Genomic DNA, 19,304 nt, shown 5'->3' on the forward strand with positions numbered 1-19,304 from the left:
CATACTGCGCCTTTGAGCCAGACCAACCCCACCGAAGCTTTTGTTACTTTCGTTGAAGCGACGCTAGACTTCAGCGAAGCTAAGCGCATGGCCTCCAAGATTTTCGACCCACGAGAATCACGGAAGCTGGGCTGAATGGCCTCTAAGTACACATCTGTTCCATGAGGTGGCGAGAGGCGCGCAGCTGAAAGCTCACTTGGTCACTGCGCCGCTGGAGCAACTTTCGCTTTCTGGCCTGCCCTCCCCCGCATGTAAGTGTTCGAGCGAAAATCCTCCGCCCTGACCAAAATATCTCCCATCCGTAGTCCCGCGCCCTACTGTGCCGTTGGTCGTGTGTCTTCCCGTGTCCGCAACAACATTCCTTCAGGAGGATCAAGGACCCACCCTACGACACCGTGTGCAACCACCGTGCGCACGACGCTGGCTAGCTGCAAGCACCGCGCACTCCACGACAAGTGATTCGCGCGATGTGGCGCAGACAGTTGGTGTCGCTCGTCAGAACCGGGAAGTTGTCCAGCACGGATGCACCAAGGTCGTAGGGGATTAAAGCGCCGTCGCATCGTTTCATATCGAGCCGGATTCCCCGTCCTCTTTCCGTGGCCGCCCGCTGCGAACGGACTGAAGGGGATCGACGAAGGGCAGCGGCATCGGGCCTCGGCGGCAAAAAAATGTAACGGCGTGCCGAGGTGGGTCCCACTGGCGTCAGCCGCGCGTCTGCGCGGCTGTTGTCGCTAATAACTGTCGGCAGATGTGCGCCAGAGGGTAACAACCCCTCATGGGTTCTAGCTTGCACCCTGGCGCTCTCCTTCGACTACGGCGCGCGCCTCTTGTTTCGCATTTATTATTCTTGTGGCATTGCATAGTTTCAACGTGGGCTATTAAATTTCCCATGGTGCGATAATTCATATAGTTGGCGAACACTTACGTAATTCGCACTCGATAGTTATCGGCGGGGGGAGGGGGGATGAAATGGGGAAAAAAGCAAGTGTGGTGCTTTTCGTATCTATGCTCTTTCATAATTTCATGATTAATGAACTAGGTCCAAAAAGTAAGGAAGCTCTGTTGAAAGCAGTAGAAAAAAGTCTAAAAGATTGGTTAATACCAGACAGTTAGCGACAATTGCCAATTGACAAGAACTTTATTGATGTGTCCTGACCGTTGACAGGTTAACAATGCAGGCAATTAAAGCTGCAAGCATGGGCAGATAGTAATGGCATTTCGGGAGAACTTCGGAATGGCTTCAGAATAGATAGGCGTCTGGATGATAATTTATTTGTCCTTGCTCAGTCTATTGAAATATGCAGAGCAGAAAGGAGACCGTTATATGCGGCCTTTGTAGACATTACAGGAGTGTATGACAACGTAGACCGCAACATTTTGTGTGATATTCTGGAAGGGGAAGGCTTGGGCGACGATTGTATACAGCTTTTGAGAGCGATTTACCTAGAAAATGCCGTCTGCGTTGAATGGGAAGGGATGAGAAGCGAGAAAAAAGCTGATATCAACGAGGGACTTAGGCAGGGGTGCCCTTTATCCTCACTGCTGTTTGTAATGTACATGGTGAGGATGGAAAGGGCGCTAGATGAAAGTAATATCAGTTTTAATCTCTCATACAAACAGGCGGGTACAGTAGTTGAGCAGCAGCTTCCAGGTTTGTTTTATTCGGACATTATGTTGCTAGCTAACAAGCAAAGTGATTTGCAACGCCTGGCTAATATCTGTGGACAGGAAGGCGAGAATTTAGGTCTGAAATTTAGCGCTAAAACATCAGGTGCTATGGTATTCAATGAAAACAGTGAACAGACAGTGTCAATTCAGTGCCGGGAAATACCTCGGGTAAAATAATATAGATGCCTTGGTATATGGCTAACGAAGGCGATAGATATCTGGAAACACAGGAAAAAATAATAACAGCAAAGAGGAAGAGAAATGCGGCCATAATGAAACGCAGAGCGCTGTGGGGATACAGTAGGTACGAGGTGCTCCGGGGTATGTGGAAATGTGTAACGGTTCCAAAACTTACATTTGGAAATGCGGTTGTTTGCTCGAAATCAGGAGACTCGATGGCAACCAAAGGTCAGTGGGACGCCTCGCATTGGGCGCTCACGGGAAGACTACAAAGGAAGCTGTGCTGGGTGATATGGGCTGGACAAGCTTCGAAGTGAGAGAAGCTCACAGTAAAATTGATTATGAAGAACTACTGAGGAATATTGAAGAAAGTAAATAGTCTGGGAGTGTTTTCAGATATTTGTACAGGAAAAACATTGATTCACAGTGGAGGAAAATAACTAGGAAGCTCATCAGCAAGTATGGGACCTGTATGGTGAGCAACATTGCGACAAAGGACATCAAGCGGAAAGTCAGAGAGGCTGAGATAATCTCATGGGTGGCGGCAATGGAAAAGAAACCTGGCATGAGTAACTACTTAAGAGAAAGAAAGACGAAATCAGGAAAGAAACAATTTATAAGGTTCCCTTTGAGTTATCATAAATTGTTTCTTTCCTGATTTCGAAGCGAGATCAAGGTGCCTTAGAACACGCACTTATAAAGCGAGATATAACGAGGAAGGAGAAGCATGTGCTTGCTGCGGTAAAGCTAGGGAAACCATGGAGCATGTTTCATTAGAATGAGAAGATATCTGTCCAGCGGTAGATTTTGGCACCTTTGCCCTCCTTCAGGCCCTTGGGTTCAGCGAGATCAGGGCGAAAGTAAACATGTACGCAGTAGAAATTAGTAAGTGACGATTGGCGATTAGAAGATTGTTGGAAGAAAAGTAGGGAAACGACAAACAACGGAGGCGTGCAAAAACAAAACTCACAATAGGGGTTCAGAATGTTTGGTTATGGGAATTCATCGTGGTTTTTTTTTTTCCTTTTTTGTCTGTTTTATCACAGGTAGTTCACTAGGCAATATAATAACAAGAGCTTGGTGGCGCAACCCACCACTCCGTTCCAAGCGGGACGCACATAGCGCCCATCCATCTATCCGTCCATCCTCTTTTTGCGTGGACCTCACATCGTTCTCCCATTCTAATACCCCTGACACACGGGCGAAACTAAAGTCCTTTCCAGTAAACCCCTTTTGCTACTCTGAAGGACCCTTTGCAGAAAGGAGTTTCGCCGATGACACACGGCACCGCACTGAACTTCTTTAGGTAGTTCCTCAGATGAACGCCGCAAGAAAAATAGCGCTGGCTGTTAAAGCCACAAGAGAAAACATTCTTAAAAAGCTGCGTATTTAATTACACTTAGCTACTGTAGAACCTAAAGACATATTTTTTTCATTGTTGATGGCTAATAATGCTTATAGTCGTTTGTTTTATTCGCGTTTTTGCGTTGTTAGCAGCCATTTAACTTGGTCCAGCAACTATGTGCAGCCGGTGTTTTGCTGTGCGTGCTGTTTATTCTGCTGATGCCCACGTTTCTGTCGTCCTTCAGGTCTTTGTCGTCCCTTCCTTTTGTGCGCGCAGGCGTAACGCGTTTTATTCAATATGTTATTCCAGCAACTGTGGTTTCTTCTGGGTATTTCCTGCGAGCGCTGATTGTGCAGTCTCCATCTCGAGACGTGAACACACCACATGCGCGCAGCAAACAACGACGACACTGCCGGAATTCAACATGGCGGCACTAGCGACGTTATGCGAGCGTTTGAGAGTATAGCTAGAGGAAATCTTCACTATTCGACAAATTGTATTACCGCTAACAATTAAAACATTTTCGCAGGTAAAAAAAAAATACCTATGGGCACCGCAGTTGTGTGGTAGGTTTCCTTCTATTGGCGAGTTGTGCACGCTGTGTGCGAGAGTAACTCCTTTTCCGCTCGAAAAGTAGTTGCGCGATCTCCTTTCCCGAAAAGGAACTTTGTCGTAAAGGAGATACTCCTTTGTCGTGTGTCACTGCACTTGAACGCCTTTCCGGTAGATGTCCCCTTACCTAAAGGACTTTAGAGTGCCCGTGTGTCAGGGGTATAAGTTATTTCTGTGACTTTACCGCATTTAATACGTTCGCCTTTATGTCCAAGCAGATGCTCGACTGCAATCGAGCGGTCGCTCTCACATTGTTATATGCATTGTTTCAGCGAACGGATTCCAAAAATTTTAAATATTGCCTGTGTCAGATAGCACAATTCTATGCATGAGCTGGTTACTAGAAGAGGAGGACATTACTTGCACAAAAATTGAAATGCCTAATTGACTATTTAAGAAAAATTCACAAAAGAAGTTTTGAACTTAATGCCTTATGGCACACATTGCAAGATACACATTCTAGCAGGTGAGGATGCGAGATGTGTCCACTTGAAAAGAATCGTGTGAATGTCACCATTTGCGAGATGTTGTAATGTTTGGAGTTGGGCATGAATTAGATGGTAGCTGGCCCATGCCGTCGTCCAACTCAACCACGCTGAGGATGTTGTTGAAGTGAGAGACTTGTTCTCATCGAGAACGAGGAATATGGGTTTATTTACAGTATCTACATAAGGACATTACAGTTCATCAGTCTAGCATGACTGCGAGAGAAAGCACGCTGAGGAGCCGCGCAACAGTTTCTTAAATACACTCTGTCCTCCCTAGATCCCTAGGTGAGGGAAAACGTTCGACCAGAGTCATCGTAGCCGAGCCGCCTTTGAGGGGGAGGGCTTACACACACGCTTCCGCACAGGTTTCACTGCCCCCGCCGAGGCAAGATGGTCTTCGCAGAACTGGGTATTGCCCTAATGAGGCGCCTCTTAAACCCCGAGCTGACCACCGCAGAGTGGCTGCCGTGGTTGTCCATTGTCTTGCGTCTTGAAAGGCGCGTGGGACGGGGCCGCCAAATACATTCCTTCAGGAGCTCCCCCGCTCCCGACAGACCAGGTCGGTGATGGCGAGTTCACTAACAAAGCCTGGTTCGCCGAACTCCTCTCGGCATTCCGGCGACGAAGAGTTGCTGACTCGGCGTATTGTCCTCCTCACAAAGTCAGTCGCCGCAGTAGACATCGTGACGCCAAGAGGTTGCGGAATGGCGCCTTGTCCTTTCAAAGCAAGTCTCCACAGTAGTGGCGCCGTTCGGCTGGAGACTGACGATCGCTTCCTGGAAAACGCCAACCCCGCTGCTGCAGCTGCCCTGGGAAAACTTTGCATGTCGGCACCTCTGCAGGCCGTTCCCAACAATGTGCGCCGTCAAACTTGCGACAAAAATGCACTGTCGTTCCACTTACTTTCTTAACAGAACGTCGTTTTATGCATTGAAGAGCAAATGTAACTCGAACGCCAATGGACTTCTCCGCAAAGTTCGGGGATTAATATCTCGAAACTGGTGTCATCCTCAGAATTCGTTCCAAGTGGATTAGCTTTGCGAACTCCCCGGCTAGAATTTGTAAACTGCAGTATGTGCCGTAATGTAATTAGTGTAAATTTAATTAGTGCTTTTTGTTAATTAGCGAATACTGAATTGCAATGTCGTGTGCAATTAAGGTCCACCTCTTAGAGTAGATCAGCTCATGAACTAGAATTGTGTCACGGCCGCTGGATTAAAAAAGAAAGGAAGCAAAAAAAAAGGAAGGGTGCGGCCCGCAGTGTCGCGCGCATCAAAAACGCTGTCCTCCGCCGCGGCGCCACCAGCCGGGGCTGTTTCCTGTCCCTAGGGTGCCTCGATGCGCGCGCCCCCCTGTTTCCTGTCCCTAGGGTGCCTCGATGCGCGCGCCCCCCTCCGCCGCTCCGTCGGAGCGGCGGAGGCGGGCGTCGGAGCGGCGGAGCGGGGCGCGCGCACCGAGGCACCCTACTGTCCCCTGCCACTAGCGCCGTTCGGACCAGCCAAGCGGCCGAGAATGCAACTACGGCTGTCGCGTTCGCTCCCGTTGCAGTGGCAGGCCGCATATCTTTTTTTATGCACCGGCCGTGATTGTGCTACCTGCCACAGGCAATTAAAAAAAAAAATTTGAAAGTCTTCACTGAAACACCCGGTATATGCTTGTACCGCTTTCGGGATGTAGCATCTGCAAGTTCAGCTTCTTCGTTACGTGTGCTTGATTTATACGCTTACTATATTAGGGCTATAGGTAGCGAAAGTATGTTTCTATTTCACACATTTCCCATTTAACTGCTGCAGTTAATAAAAACATCAAAATGCTTCATATGGTCAGCCGATATGGTCATATGGTCAGTAATACTGTCAGCCCGTCGAGGGCTGACAGTATCACTGACACAGTATAACAATACAATGCTATCATGTCTGTAGGTTGTGTGCAAGTTGGACTTCACGAATTTTCGGAAACATTTTACTTCGAGAAGTTCAATTAGTTCACTAACGGAGTTGCGCTAGGCGGAGGGCCTATAAGAATGAGGAATCTACGCTGTGCTAACGGCTTCGCCACTTCGTGGCCGCGGCCACTCAGACAGACCTCAAGCGGCAGCTTTCTTTCATGTTTTCTCGTATATTCGAATAACAATCCGAAGCTGTCGTGTCGGCAACTTGTGTAAGTCGTACTTTACGCAGTTTCTGATGCGATTTACTGTGAAACATCAGTTTAGTACAATAAGGCACTTGGGCTTGGCGGACGGCTTAGAGAAAGTGAGGATGTATATATGTTGCACTTCCCCACACATGTGCGATGTCTGTTCCTTGTGGTGGTGGTGCTGATAGATTTTCTCACTATGCTATCTAGTGGGGAATCTGGCTCTGCTGCGCTGTGGTATGCATGGGAATCATGGTGTAAGACCGTGATGAGAATGCCGATATATTGTGATTTCGGATTGGCATCGTTCTCGGGCAGCCAGGACACCTTGAAGACGCGCCTGGCAAGCACCAATAAGAGTCTGTCACTGTGAATCATTTTCTACTCAAGCAGCACGTAAAAAACTGTTTAAGGATTTATTATTACACAAACACATATTTAATTATGAGAACGTGTTATTGCATGTACGATCGTCATCAGCAGCAGCAGCATCAGCATCATCATCATCCCTGTCCTGCGCCAACCGATTCCAACTAGCGCCTGCGAATTTCCTAATTTCATCGCCCCACCTACTCTTCTGTCGTCCTCGACTGCGCTTAATTCCCTTCTCTTAGTACCCATTCTGTAACCACAACAGTCCACCGGTTATCTAACCTACGCATTAGGTGACCTGCCCAGCTTCATTTCTTCCTCTTAATGTCAATTAGAATATCGGCTATCCCCGTTCGGTCTCTGATCCACACCGCTCTCTTTCTGTCTCTTAGCGTTACGCCTAACATTCTTCGTTCTACTTGTTCTCAAGCTTCTTTGTCAGTCTGCGAGTTTCTGCCCTATATGTTAGCACCGGTAAAATGCTCTGATTGTGCACCTTTCTTTTCAATGATAATGGTAATTCCAGTCTGGAGCTGACAATTTCTGCCGTATGTGCTCGAACTAATTTCTATTCTTATGTAAGTTTCCTTCTGTGTGAGTAATTGACCTATATATATATATATATATATATATATATATATATATATATATATATATATATATATATATATATATCAGTGGCGTAGCCAGAAATTTCCTTCGGGGGGGGGGGGGGGGGGGCTCACGTTGCAGGTGGACCTCCTCCTTAAGAGGAAACATTAGGTCGGATGCTCCTATCTAAATACATGTATGAGGAGAATTCGTTTTTCTCGGCAACCACTGTTCCGAATTTGACGACGTTTGTTGCATTTAAAAGAAAACATTAAATTCTAGTGACTGCTTGTTTCGAATTTTCGATTTAGGTCGTCAATATTTTATTGAAAAGTGGCAAAAATCGAAAATTTTCAGAACACGAAACAAGTATACAACTCTGTAAATCAGCAATGATAATTGATATCACAATTCTGTGAATTGCACATAGTAGTACATCTACAGCGGACAAAATTGATATGTTACACATGAGTCTCAAAAAAGTAAGTATTATGGAAATATGGCTTTTGCAGAGCCCTTGTACATAACATAACCAATTCACGTAAGATACACATAAGACACACGTAAGATACACGTAAGACGCTTTGTCCACCAAGAACCAGGCGCATACTGCTCGGCATCCTACACCGGCGAGACAAGACTTTCTGTTGAGGTTGCGCTCAAGCGAACGCGGTGCAATCCGTCGAGTCCCCACAGTGATGGCGGCTAGCGACCATTGTTTTTTTTTTTCTCGTCTGCTAGCTATAAAGCGTCTAAAGCTCTGCCAGGCGAAAATACACTAGGCCAGAGAAAACCGAACGCGCACCGAAGTGCGCCGCGCGCTGGTCGGGGCAACACGAGAAAAACGCGTGCGCTCTGGCTGGCTCTGGCAACGCGCGGGTATGGGAGCGAGAACAAAAAATAAAATGAAGAGGCTCAATGTGTCCTCGCGATTAAAAGTCAAAGTAGAAAAAGCTAAATAAGAACGTAGTTGCCTTGGCTGGCTTTAGTGTCTTCACTGGATGCTTTGGCGCAGGTGAAAAAAAGATTCTATTTTTTTATGTGACATGACGGCACGAATGAACCACCACAACGCTTCGTCTCATCGGGCCTCGCTACGGGCTTTGTCAACTTGTCTGATAGCGTGTTGATTTGGCTTGTCTCGTTGTATGGCCCAATGTGCGACATTGGAAAAGTCAATGCACCTTTGGCGTCAAATATTTAAGGGAGCATTAAACTTACAAAGTTCAGCAATTGAAAATCTAAAGCACACGTTTGGAAATGTCAATGTACTTTTCACATCAGATGTTTATGAGAACTTTATACCCATAAAGTTTCAGAACTGATATCCACGCGCTCCGTAAATTCCATGATAGAGTGTAGATTCCGCGGCCTCCGCGAAATGCCGCGGCGAGCCCGTTCGCCATGAAAACACCCCTGAAACTTTGTGCTCGGATGGGGCTGCTTGCGCTATGTGACTCCCAGTGCATGGGCGTTGCCGCAAAATTCAGCCTGAGTTCGCAATTTTCGCGGTGAAATGGCTCTTCGAGCATGAAAAAGACGCTCTAGACAAAATCCAGAATGATTTCCGGCGCCGGGGGTTGCTTTTGTCGGCGGTGCATGGACAGCACGAAAAAATTTCGGGGGGGGGCTGAAGCCCCATAAGCCCCCCCCCCCCCCCCTGGCTACGCCCCTGATATATATATATATATATATATATATATATATATATATATATATATATATATATATATATATATATATTGTAGCGAAGAGAGACGCTAGTGGGTTCAGCGCTACTGGCTCTAAACGCTAGTGGGTCGAGCGCTCCTGCTCAGCAACGGCTCTCGTGCTTGGAAGCTGTGACTGCCCTGCCCGTCGACGTTGCGCTGCTCCGAGCTCTGCCAAATAAACACCTTTAGAATTGGTGGAGGTGCGGGGTACCCTCAGACGATCATCCTGGAAATCCGGTCCCGTACCCTACCATCTATCATGCCTCAAGACGCCTCCCAGCAAACGCCTCCTCCTGCACCCACTGCGTGTCCCGGGGTGCCTCGTCATCGCGACCCTCCTATCTACACTGGAGCGGACGACACTGACGTGGACGAATGGTCCGTGACTGTATCAATGCATTGCAGCAGCCTCTCTGACGCCATCGCACTACTTTTACCGTCGGGCCGCTTTTAAACTCGAAAAGGTCTGCTGCTGCCTTTTGCGACTGTGAACGTCAAACAGGGCTCCACAGCTATTTTTGTCTGTAACCCCTTCTCATACCCTGTGATGCTGCTTCAAGGTGAATCTCTTGGCCACGTGGAAGTGATCGACGCCGTACAAGTTACGGATGTTCCCGAAGACACGTCCTGCGCCAGTTACAACACGCTCGGTTCTCTCTCTACGTCCGACCCTTCGCCCACAGCTGTGTTCGATTCATCTATTGCCGATGGCCTCACCCCACCTCAGCGTTCGCAGCTTCTGCGCATCTTAGAAGAATTTCGTTCTTCTTTTGATGTCGGGCAACCTCCCCTGGGCCGGGCGTCTGCTGTCACGCACCATATATTGACACTGGCTCCCAACCGCCATTGTGGCAAAGACCATATCGCGTCTCTGCCACAGAACGTCGTGTGATTAATGAGCAAGTGGACGATATGCTTCGCCGCGAAGTGATCCGACCCTCGAACAGTCCATGGGCATCCCCTGTCGTCCTTGTTACGAAAAAAGACGGCTCGGTACGGTTCTATGTAGACTATCGGAGCCTGAACAAGATCACTCGCAAAGATGTATACCCGCTGCCGCGAATCGATGACGCCAGCGATAGCCTACAAGGAGCAGAATTCTTTTCATCTCTAGATTTACGCTCCGGCTATTGGCAAATACCCATGGCTGACGTCGATAGGCCGAAGACAGCCTTTGTCACACCCGACAGCCTATACGAATTTAACGTCATGCCGTTTGGACTTTGTAATGCGCCAGCAACCTTTGAACGCATGATGGACACAGTTCTCCGCGGTTTGAAGTGGCACACGTGCTTATATGTTATCTCGACGATGTTGTTGTTTTTGCCTCTGACTTCACCACGCACCTTCAACGCCTACGGCGTGTTTTGACGTGCTTAGCAAACGCTGGCCTCCAACTGAACCTAAAGAAGTGCCGATTTGCAGCGCGGCAGCTCACGATACTATAGGTTACGTCGTCTCGAAGGATGGAATCCTTCCCGATCCAGACAAACTTCGTGCCGTAGCTGAATTTCCTAAACCGACGTCCGTCAAAGAACTGCTCAGTTTTGTAGGTTTGTGTTCCTACTTCAGGCGCTTCATTGGCAATTTCGCCGCCGTCATATCGCCCCTGACGAAGCTCCTTGGCAGCAACGGACCTCTCCATTCGTGGTCGTCCGATTGCGACGAGGCGTCCACTAAGCTCCGTCGTTTGCTGACGTCTCCTCCCATTTTGCGCCACTACGACCCAACGGCACCTATTGAGGTACACACAGATGCCAGCGGTGTTGGCCTCGGCGCTGTCCTAGCGCAGCGCAAAGAAGGGTTTCCTGAATATGTTATGGCATATGCAAGCCGTATGCGTACTAAAGCCGAGGCCAATTACACCGCCACGGAAAAAGAATGCCTGGCGATCATCTAGGCGCTGATCTGATCATCCGGCCCTATTTGTATGGTCTCCAATTTGATGTCGTCACGGACCACCATGCACTATGCTGGCTGTCGTCATTGAAGGATCCCTCAGGCCGTCTCGCCTGCTGGGCGCTTCGCTTACAGGATTACGATATCCGCGTACTGTACCGCAACGGACGCCAGCATGCTGATGCTGACGCCCTCTCACGTTCTCCCTTGCCAGACGACAATGCCTGCTGTGCAATATCCCAGCTTGACGTTTCTTCCGTCGACGTTGGGACCATCGCTTTTGAGCAGCGCAAGGACCCCTGGATTGCCTCCACCATAGACTGCCTTGCTGATCCGTCATCACAGCCAACCACTCGTGCATTGCGCCGTCAAGCTCGCCATTTCGCCATTCGCGACGACCTGCTTCACCGACGCAATTACACCTCTGACGGCCGCCACACTGTAAAATAATTTACACCCTAAAAAGTGAAAAAAAGGGTGTAAATGTGTCTATAACTCACACCCTTATATGACGGACACCCTAAGGGTGTGAGTTATAGACACATTTACACCCTTTTTTTTTCACTTTTTAGGGTGTAAATTATTTTACAGTGCAGTGGTTATTAGTTGTACCTCGAAGCCTGCGTTCGGAAATCTGCACATCGTTCCACTGTGATCCACAGTGTGCTCACTCGGGACTTTTCAAAACCTACCAGCGCCTCCGACGACGCTACTACTGGCGACCCGCCGTGGTTGCTCAGTGGCTATGGTGTTAGGCTGCTGAGCACGAGGTTGCGGGATCGAACCCGGCCACGGCGGCCGCATTTCGATGGGGGCGAAATGCGAAAACACCCGTGTACTTAGATTTAGGTGCACGTTAAAGAACCCCAGGTGGTCGAAATTTCCGGAGTCCTCCACTACGGCGTGCCTCATAATCAACAAGTGGTTTTGGCACGTAAAACCCCATAATTTTTTTAATTTTTCTACTACTGGCGAGGAATGTACAACTACATTCAAAAGTTCGTTCGCTCATGCCCCGACTGCCAGCGCCGAAAATCTTCACCCCACCTCTCGCCAGCTGGTCTGCAGCCTCTACCCTGCCCTACCCGGCCGTTCGGGCGCATTGGCATCGATTTGTATGGGCCACTTCCCCTGACGTCGGCTGGTAACCGCTGGGCCATTGTGGCAGTAGATCACGTTACACGATACGCTGAAACCGCCGCTCTCCCAGCAGCTACAGCGCGCGATGTTGCATCATTCCTGCTTCACCGATTCATCCTGCGGCATGGTCCACCCCTAGAACTGCTCAGCGATCGCGGACGTGTCTTCCTGTCGGAAGTAGTTGAAGCGATTCTCAAAGAGTGCCACGTTGTTCATCGTACGACTACGGCGTACCACCCTCAAACTTATGGCCTCACAGAACGCTTCAACCGTACGCTCGGCGAAATGTTTTCAATGCACGTTGCCTCCGACCACACGAACTGGGACGCCATTCTGCCATTCGTCACCTACGCGTATAATACCGCTACGCAGAGCACCACTGGATTTTCACCCTATTTCTTGCTGTATGGTCGACACCCTTCGCACACCATCGGCACCATTTTTCCGTACCGGCCGGATGCATCCGAGTGCGTGCCTATTTCTGCCACGGTCAGACATGCAGAAGAGTGCCGCGACCTCGCACGGGCCTTTACTTCCGATGATCAAGAGCGCCAGAGGAGCACTCGCAGTGACGCCACTGCCACGGTCACCTTCGATCCGGGAGCGCTCGTGTGGCTCTCAATCCCTTTAACTGCCCCTGGCCTCTCATAAGTATGAAGTCCCTAAGTATGAAGGCCCTTATCGTGTTCTCGAACGCGCATCTCCTGTGAACTATGTCATAGAACCAGTTGAGCCATCTTCAGACATGCGCCGCCGTGGACGAGCTCATCGTGACGAGCTGTAAGGTCGCCGGACGGCTCCCTTCTCGCTCCCGGGGGGTGATTGTAGCGAAGAGAGCTAGACGCTAGTGGGTTCAGCGCTACTGGCTCTAAACGCTAGTGGGTCGAGCGCTACTGCTCAGCAACGTCTTTCGTGCTTGGAAGCTGTGACTGCCCTGTCCGTCCACGTTGCGCTGCTCCGAGCTCTGCCAAATAAACACCTTTATATATATATATATAAACACCTCTATCATTACTGTTGTAGAATTCGTCAGTGTTGCCCGCTATGTCCTTATGGATTAGGAATCCTCCGAACTGCTTCTTATCTGGCAGTCCTCTGTAGCAGAGCACGTGGCCATTTGTCAGCACTGTATAAGCCTCACCAATTCTTGCAACCTCACTAAGACCAATGATATCCCAAACAATGCCTGATAGTTCCTCGAAGAGTCCTGCTAGGATAGCTTCACTCGAGAGAGTTTGGGTGTTAAACCTTGCAAGGGTCAGTTTCCATTGGCGGCTTGTCCGGGTCCAGAGATTCTTAGCACCCTCTGCTGCGTCAGAGGCCTGAACGGTGCCTTGGTCACGTGCTCCACAGCTGTTGGGAACTGAGGACCATTGGTTCATCAAATGAGTCATTTGGGAGGGAGTGGCCGAATACTGCACCAGGGAGGCCAGTTAAACGCCGTCAGAATCCGTGATGTCACGGCGAGATAGTGCGGGAACTTTAATTGTGGGAGCGTCGCCACCCGCCTCTCGCTTTTCCGTCTTTTCTGGCTTATGCTAATTCGGCGTCGCCTAACGGTAAGAGTGGACTTGTTCATATTGTTGAAGATTAATTAACTGACACAAGTCAACTTATTTTTCTCTTTAGGTTCTCTTTAATATGTTCGATGTCGAGCTGGGAAACCGGGGAGCGGGCGCGAGGCTTGCACTGCATCTTCCTCCTACTCCTCCTGCAGCTCAATGCTGACTTGGCCCATCTGTAATAACGGATTAATGTGCGCTCTCCTGGAGCGGAGAGGCGTCTTCTGCGCGAATTATCCGCGGTGAGATTTCTTCATTGTGCACCCAGCAGCCGCGGACGAAGGAGGATGTGACGCGTACCACGTGGCACCCTTCACGCTTGTCGAGCACGGCGGGTTCGTTATCCGGTGCGTTGTATAACGGGGTGGGGTTGGGACGATAGAAAGGGGGAAGGCAGCACGGTGCTCCGCTACCCGGTGCCTGCACTGCGAAGAAAACAGAAAGGAAGCGGTCGCAAGAATGCGCGCGAATATCGGAGTGCGAAAGTGGCTTATAGGAGGCGGGAAGGGGAGCGGGAGTATCAGTGAAGGGGAGTGGGAATGTCCAGAAGACCGACCGAGAGGCTTGTCCGTCTCCCGAGGAGAGAGATGTCGATGAGGAGGGTAACGGGCGTGCGACATAGTTTTCCCGTGAGTCACAGCTGCGGTGCTGGGTCGATGGCGGGAGCACGACCCCGGTTCGCGCCCGCTTCCCTCGCATTTCTCTGTATTCCTTTCCCACGGTACCGGGTCTCCCAGGGACCGTGCCGCCGACTTCCCTCTGTGCTTGCGCGTACACTATGCGTCGCTGAAGGCGTGCCGCGCCTGTCGAAGCTATGTACGAAACAGACTACCAGCGCCTGGTGAGGAAGAGGATATTGGGCGGGGGATGTTAAAATTAATTGGATAAATACGCATCACAGACGTACTATGTAGGAGAGAGGCCAGGATTGTTTTTATGTTCTGTCTCCCCTCTAGGCCTAGTCCATTGCTGCAAACGCGCGGGACGTAGGACGGCTGGTAGCATAGGAGGTTTTTGAAAACTCGCGTCAGTGCCTATAAATGCCAAACTTCTAGCTTATAATAGTTGCGTTTGGTCCAAATTGGAATACGCTTCAATAATATGGGACCCTTTCACTAAAAAAGATGTCAGTCAACTCGAGTTCAGCGTAAGACAGTCAGATTCACTTATGGAACATATCGACCGCAAGGTTCTCCCTCTTCTATAACGAAACGAAATAATATACAAACGTTGCAAGGACGCAGAAAATTTAATCGCATCATGTTTCTTCACAACTGTCTTTCTGGGAAAACCAAATTTACGTTACCTTCTTGCACACAGCGTGTTTCTACGAGGAGAACACTCCGCACGCATGATTTTTCCCTAGCGCCGTTGTTTGCTAGAAGAAATTTAGATAAGCACAGTTTTTTCCCACGAACAGTATCAGAATGGAATTGTCTTCCAAAAGAATTTTTTCTGTCCTCGGATTTCGTGAAGGAACTAGATCATTTTCTTTTCCATTTGTAGTCCCTGTATTCAAGTGATGGCATTCTCTTACTTGTACCTTTTTGTGTGTGTGTGTAATCACTGTCCAGCTTGGATTCCATTATATTGTACTGTAGCCCCTCCTGCATGGCCCTGCTTGGCCTGCAGTATTCTCTAAATAAATAAAATAGTGCTTTGTTCTTCTTTCTTTCTTTTTCTTGCGCTTGGTTTGCCACGCGGCACAACGTCATAATGGAGCTAAATATGAGCACGCAAGCCCTTTTCATAGAGATACTGTAATATTGACTGATAAAATGTGTTGTCCATAGCCCATCTTTCATAGTTTTCAGCTTGATCACTGCTCACTTTTACACTTTTGAGCACACTTTCGCGAATTGTCTTTGTACCAGAGCACGTCCAAAGTAGACGCGGGCATCCACCGCAGACGCAGGAGCGGATCACTTCGGGCACTGGACAATGTCTTCGTGTGGTTGACCCCTAGGACAAGTGGTGGCTGGTGTAATGGCCGCCCCGTCCCGAAGTCTCCGGAGGGAGACTTACTCCACCTGAGGAAGATTGTGGGCAAAGGCGCTGACGCCCCGGGGGGGAGGGGGGGGGGGGTCAATGAAAACAGAGCGGGGGTCACAGGGAAGGGCAAGAGGAGGAGTTACGGGTGTCGAGAAAGAGTGAGCAATGCGGTCCACACGGTCATTGTTTTAGTCATGACCATGTGCCTGCACCCAGCGGATGGTAATGTTCACACGTGTAAAATTATGAATTTTATGCACTTGCGTCGGTCCAGGGCGAAGGCTCTTCGCTTTGAAAACGAGAGGCACCGGCGAGCCCGACGCGTAAGCCGGTGTAATATAATGCGCTGTAAGTGTTGCACTTTTGCGTGCAGCATCCGTCGTAGTAAACATTTGCACATGCGCTAGAGCGACCTCCCTTTCAGAACAAAAATATGAAAGCTTTAGTCAGTGATGCCCCTATAGTATGGTGTCCATAGAAATGTGCAGATGCGCGTTTGCGTAGATGGCGCTCCCCTGTGATGGAGGCGCGAAGAAACGCGAATGCTACCTTTCGCTTCTTGCCGCCATCTTAGATTATAGTCCTTCATCTCGGCGCCTGTTTGTGGGTAAGCGCAGAGAATCGCGCCGCTCAATCTTTTTAACGTGTGCTTAAGAAGCCAGGCACACTCCATATATACAGCTTCGTTGTTACTGCGTCGGCGGAGCGGCTGAGAGGTAGAATATTCCGCTGGCAAATCTGAAGCTGAATCGAGTTCTCCCAAGGCACTGCGACCTTTTCTTTCTTTCTTTCTTTCTTTCTTTCTTTCTTTCTTTCTTTCTTTCTCATAGAATTCTCGCCGAAGCACTCTGTGGGATTCCAGCGACGGATACTGGTGGCCCCAGCGGTCATCATGCGACTATATGAAAGTGAGACCATAACAGCTATCGCTTAATAAAAGAAGAAAGTGACTGCAGTCCGAGTCGTTTTCATTTTATGGTAGAGGTGGAAATCAATTTGTCTAAAATTAGCCGACTTCAATAATATTTGTAGAATCTTCATCTATACCCTGCCTTTAAGATTTCTCGCTCTTTAACCGTTATCGTTTAAGCCAATTCCGCGAGTGGGGTAAGCACCATTATGTAAAGAGTACGCACACCAAAAAAGGTGATGATAGTTTCGTACATTGTGGCGCAAATCCACTGTGGGATATAGGCCACGGATCGCGTAGCAATGAGATAAACGAAAAAAATAAATAAAGAAAGGTGACCAAGAAGTAATAGTAGTGGTATTCGTTGTTGCCCAATTAACTGTCGTCGCATAGGTAGACACATGGCTTTCTCTTCCGTCTCTTTCCAAGCTTGCCTTTCCCTTCTTACCGCTGATCTTTATACTATAGTTGTAGAGTCTTTGAGGTAATGATACATATTCACTCTGGGGGAGTGACCAAGAAACGGGTAGAAAAAGAAATAAAACGAATTCAAAGAAGATTTGAGAATAGATAGGTTAGAATTAAAAGATAGATTGGAGATAATTCGACCTCTTCTTCTTCGTATTTTTCTTTGCTGAATTGCGCCAATGCCGCAGTTCCGCTGGCAAGCTAACTTTCTAGTTTTTGGTACAAATAAATATCCCAGTCTTTTGCTCTGTTTCCCTCGTTTAAGTTATTTTACCTGGGTGCTGGTTTAAGGATTAGCTGCAGAGCGACGCTTCCGAAAATCATTACACATCAGCAAATTATTACACACCAGCAAATCATAGCATGGTTCGACAGCACTTTCCAGGCGCAGTATTCTTCCCTGCTGCTGCGTTGGCAAAGTTCCTAGAGGTAATTATCTTAGGCTTCCGTTACTTCGTCCGGAGTTTGAACGTTCGCTGGGCGCAGCGTCCTTAGTTATAATTTATATGTATATATGAACTTCTTGCAAAGCAGTTCGGGTTTCCTGCGACGGATACCGGCGACCCCGACGGACATCGACGCGACTATAGAGGAATGAGCCCATAACAGCTAGCTGGCCGCATGCTTCTTTCTACGATAGAGAACTGCACGTATGCACATTGGTTTTGCGCTATCATGCGCTCATCTGTATCTTGAGAGAGAGCGAGAGAGAAGACGCCTCTAAGCAACCCCTGTCTGCGTCTACCACTTTCGATGTTTTGTCATTTGAGCTTGCCCTCAAAAATGCGAACACAAATTGGTGACCACCGAAGTTACTACTGTGCTTGCTTGAGGGGACAAAAAAAAAAAAAAAAAAAGAGAAAGAAAGGTAACTGAACGTAGAGACAGCCTAATGACCGAAATTTGGCGGTGGTCCAAATGCACGCTCTCCGACGTATGTCACGTGCGCGATCCTATATATCTAAACGCATTCAAAGAAGACATCAAACAAAAAATGAGGACGGCTGCGTGGGCGCCGAGGGGTCGAAGCGCGCCGATCAAAAACGTGAGGTGGGGAGGGAGGGAGCGGCTGGGGAAAGAAGGGCGAGCTGGGGGAAGAAATAGGGGAGGGGGGAGGAATACGGGGCCTGGAAACAAAACAAACCACAGTCGACCGAGAAGCGAGGGACTCGGGTGGGAGGACGCGTTCCTGTGTATCGAGCGGAGGGTGGGTGTAGCAAGCGGTGCTCGCGCTCTCGGTTCCCGGAAATTCGTCCCGGGCCGGGCCCGGGGCCGTCGCAGTTCTCCGGAAGCGGCGCGGTACGCTTAGGCCCGTGCGTGCGCGCTGGTTGGACCAGCTGCGTGCTTCGAAGCACGGCTCTAACCCGACTTTGGACGGGGCTGTGGCCGCTCGCGCAAACACTGCACGCAGCAGGAGGCACAGGCCTTATAAATCTAATCGGAGATGCTCGTTGTAGCCTCCCGAAACTCCTCGTGCATTATAATATTGCGCGTTGCCTTCAATGCTTCTCGAGATTAACTCGGAGGTGATTACGTAACACATATTTGTCCCGGACGTGATTTCATTTCACGCGCGACTGTGTGGAAGTTACTTAATTATGCATATTCTCGCCGCCAGCTATTGACTCTATAATTTGATCTAGATGGTTGTGCCGTCGAAAACGATGAAAAACACTCGTAAACTGCGTTTCGAATACCTCTAGTTGGCATGAAAATCCCAGATGGAACCTAAAGATGACGTAACCCACCGCAAGAGGTTGCAGCTTCATTACCATGTTTATCCTGAAAAAGAACAGCCGTTGTTATCGCATCAAACATGAGGAGATGGTCACTGTGTCCACGTATATACATGCGGGTGCTACTTCTTTCACTTAACGGTGGTACGTAGTGGATGTGGAGTGGGGTATGGACTGGGGCGGGGGACGGATGGGGGGGGGGGGGGGGAAGTTGCGCAGGGAGACTGCTTCGATCGCGGTTAGGGGTGACGGCTAATCGAAGAGCAGCTCGCCGGGCGTGCATGCGCTCATTAGGATTCGAGGCTGCGTAGATTACTTTTGAAAAACACGAACGGAGAGTGAGAGGTGGAGGGTTTACAATGAAGGTCGCTAGGGCCGACCAGGCCTAGAAAATGGCAGGGCGTTGCTTGCTGATATCACGGAGAGCTCGAAATTATGGTCGAAGGAAAAAAAGAAAAAGCAATCTTGCCAATCGGGCGAATGTACATAG

At 49.0% G+C, this 19,304-nt stretch overlaps 1 protein-coding gene across 2 annotated transcripts in view; it reads left to right on the plus strand.

The window, feature by feature from the left end:
* The first annotated feature begins 212 nt into the window (after positions 1–212).
* The window catches only part of HDAC4 (histone deacetylase 4), a 327,955-nt gene continuing 308,863 nt past the window's right edge, over positions 213–19,304 (plus strand). For both annotated transcript variants that reach the window (XM_050189691.3, XM_072286365.1), the window contains exon 1: positions 213–686. The gene's annotated coding sequence lies outside the window, so the exon portion shown is untranslated. The remainder of the gene's footprint in view (positions 687–19,304) is intronic.

The sequence above is a fragment of the Dermacentor andersoni genome, chromosome 2, assembly GCF_023375885.2.
Source record: "Dermacentor andersoni chromosome 2, qqDerAnde1_hic_scaffold, whole genome shotgun sequence".
NCBI classification, from domain to species: domain Eukaryota; kingdom Metazoa; phylum Arthropoda; class Arachnida; order Ixodida; family Ixodidae; genus Dermacentor; species Dermacentor andersoni.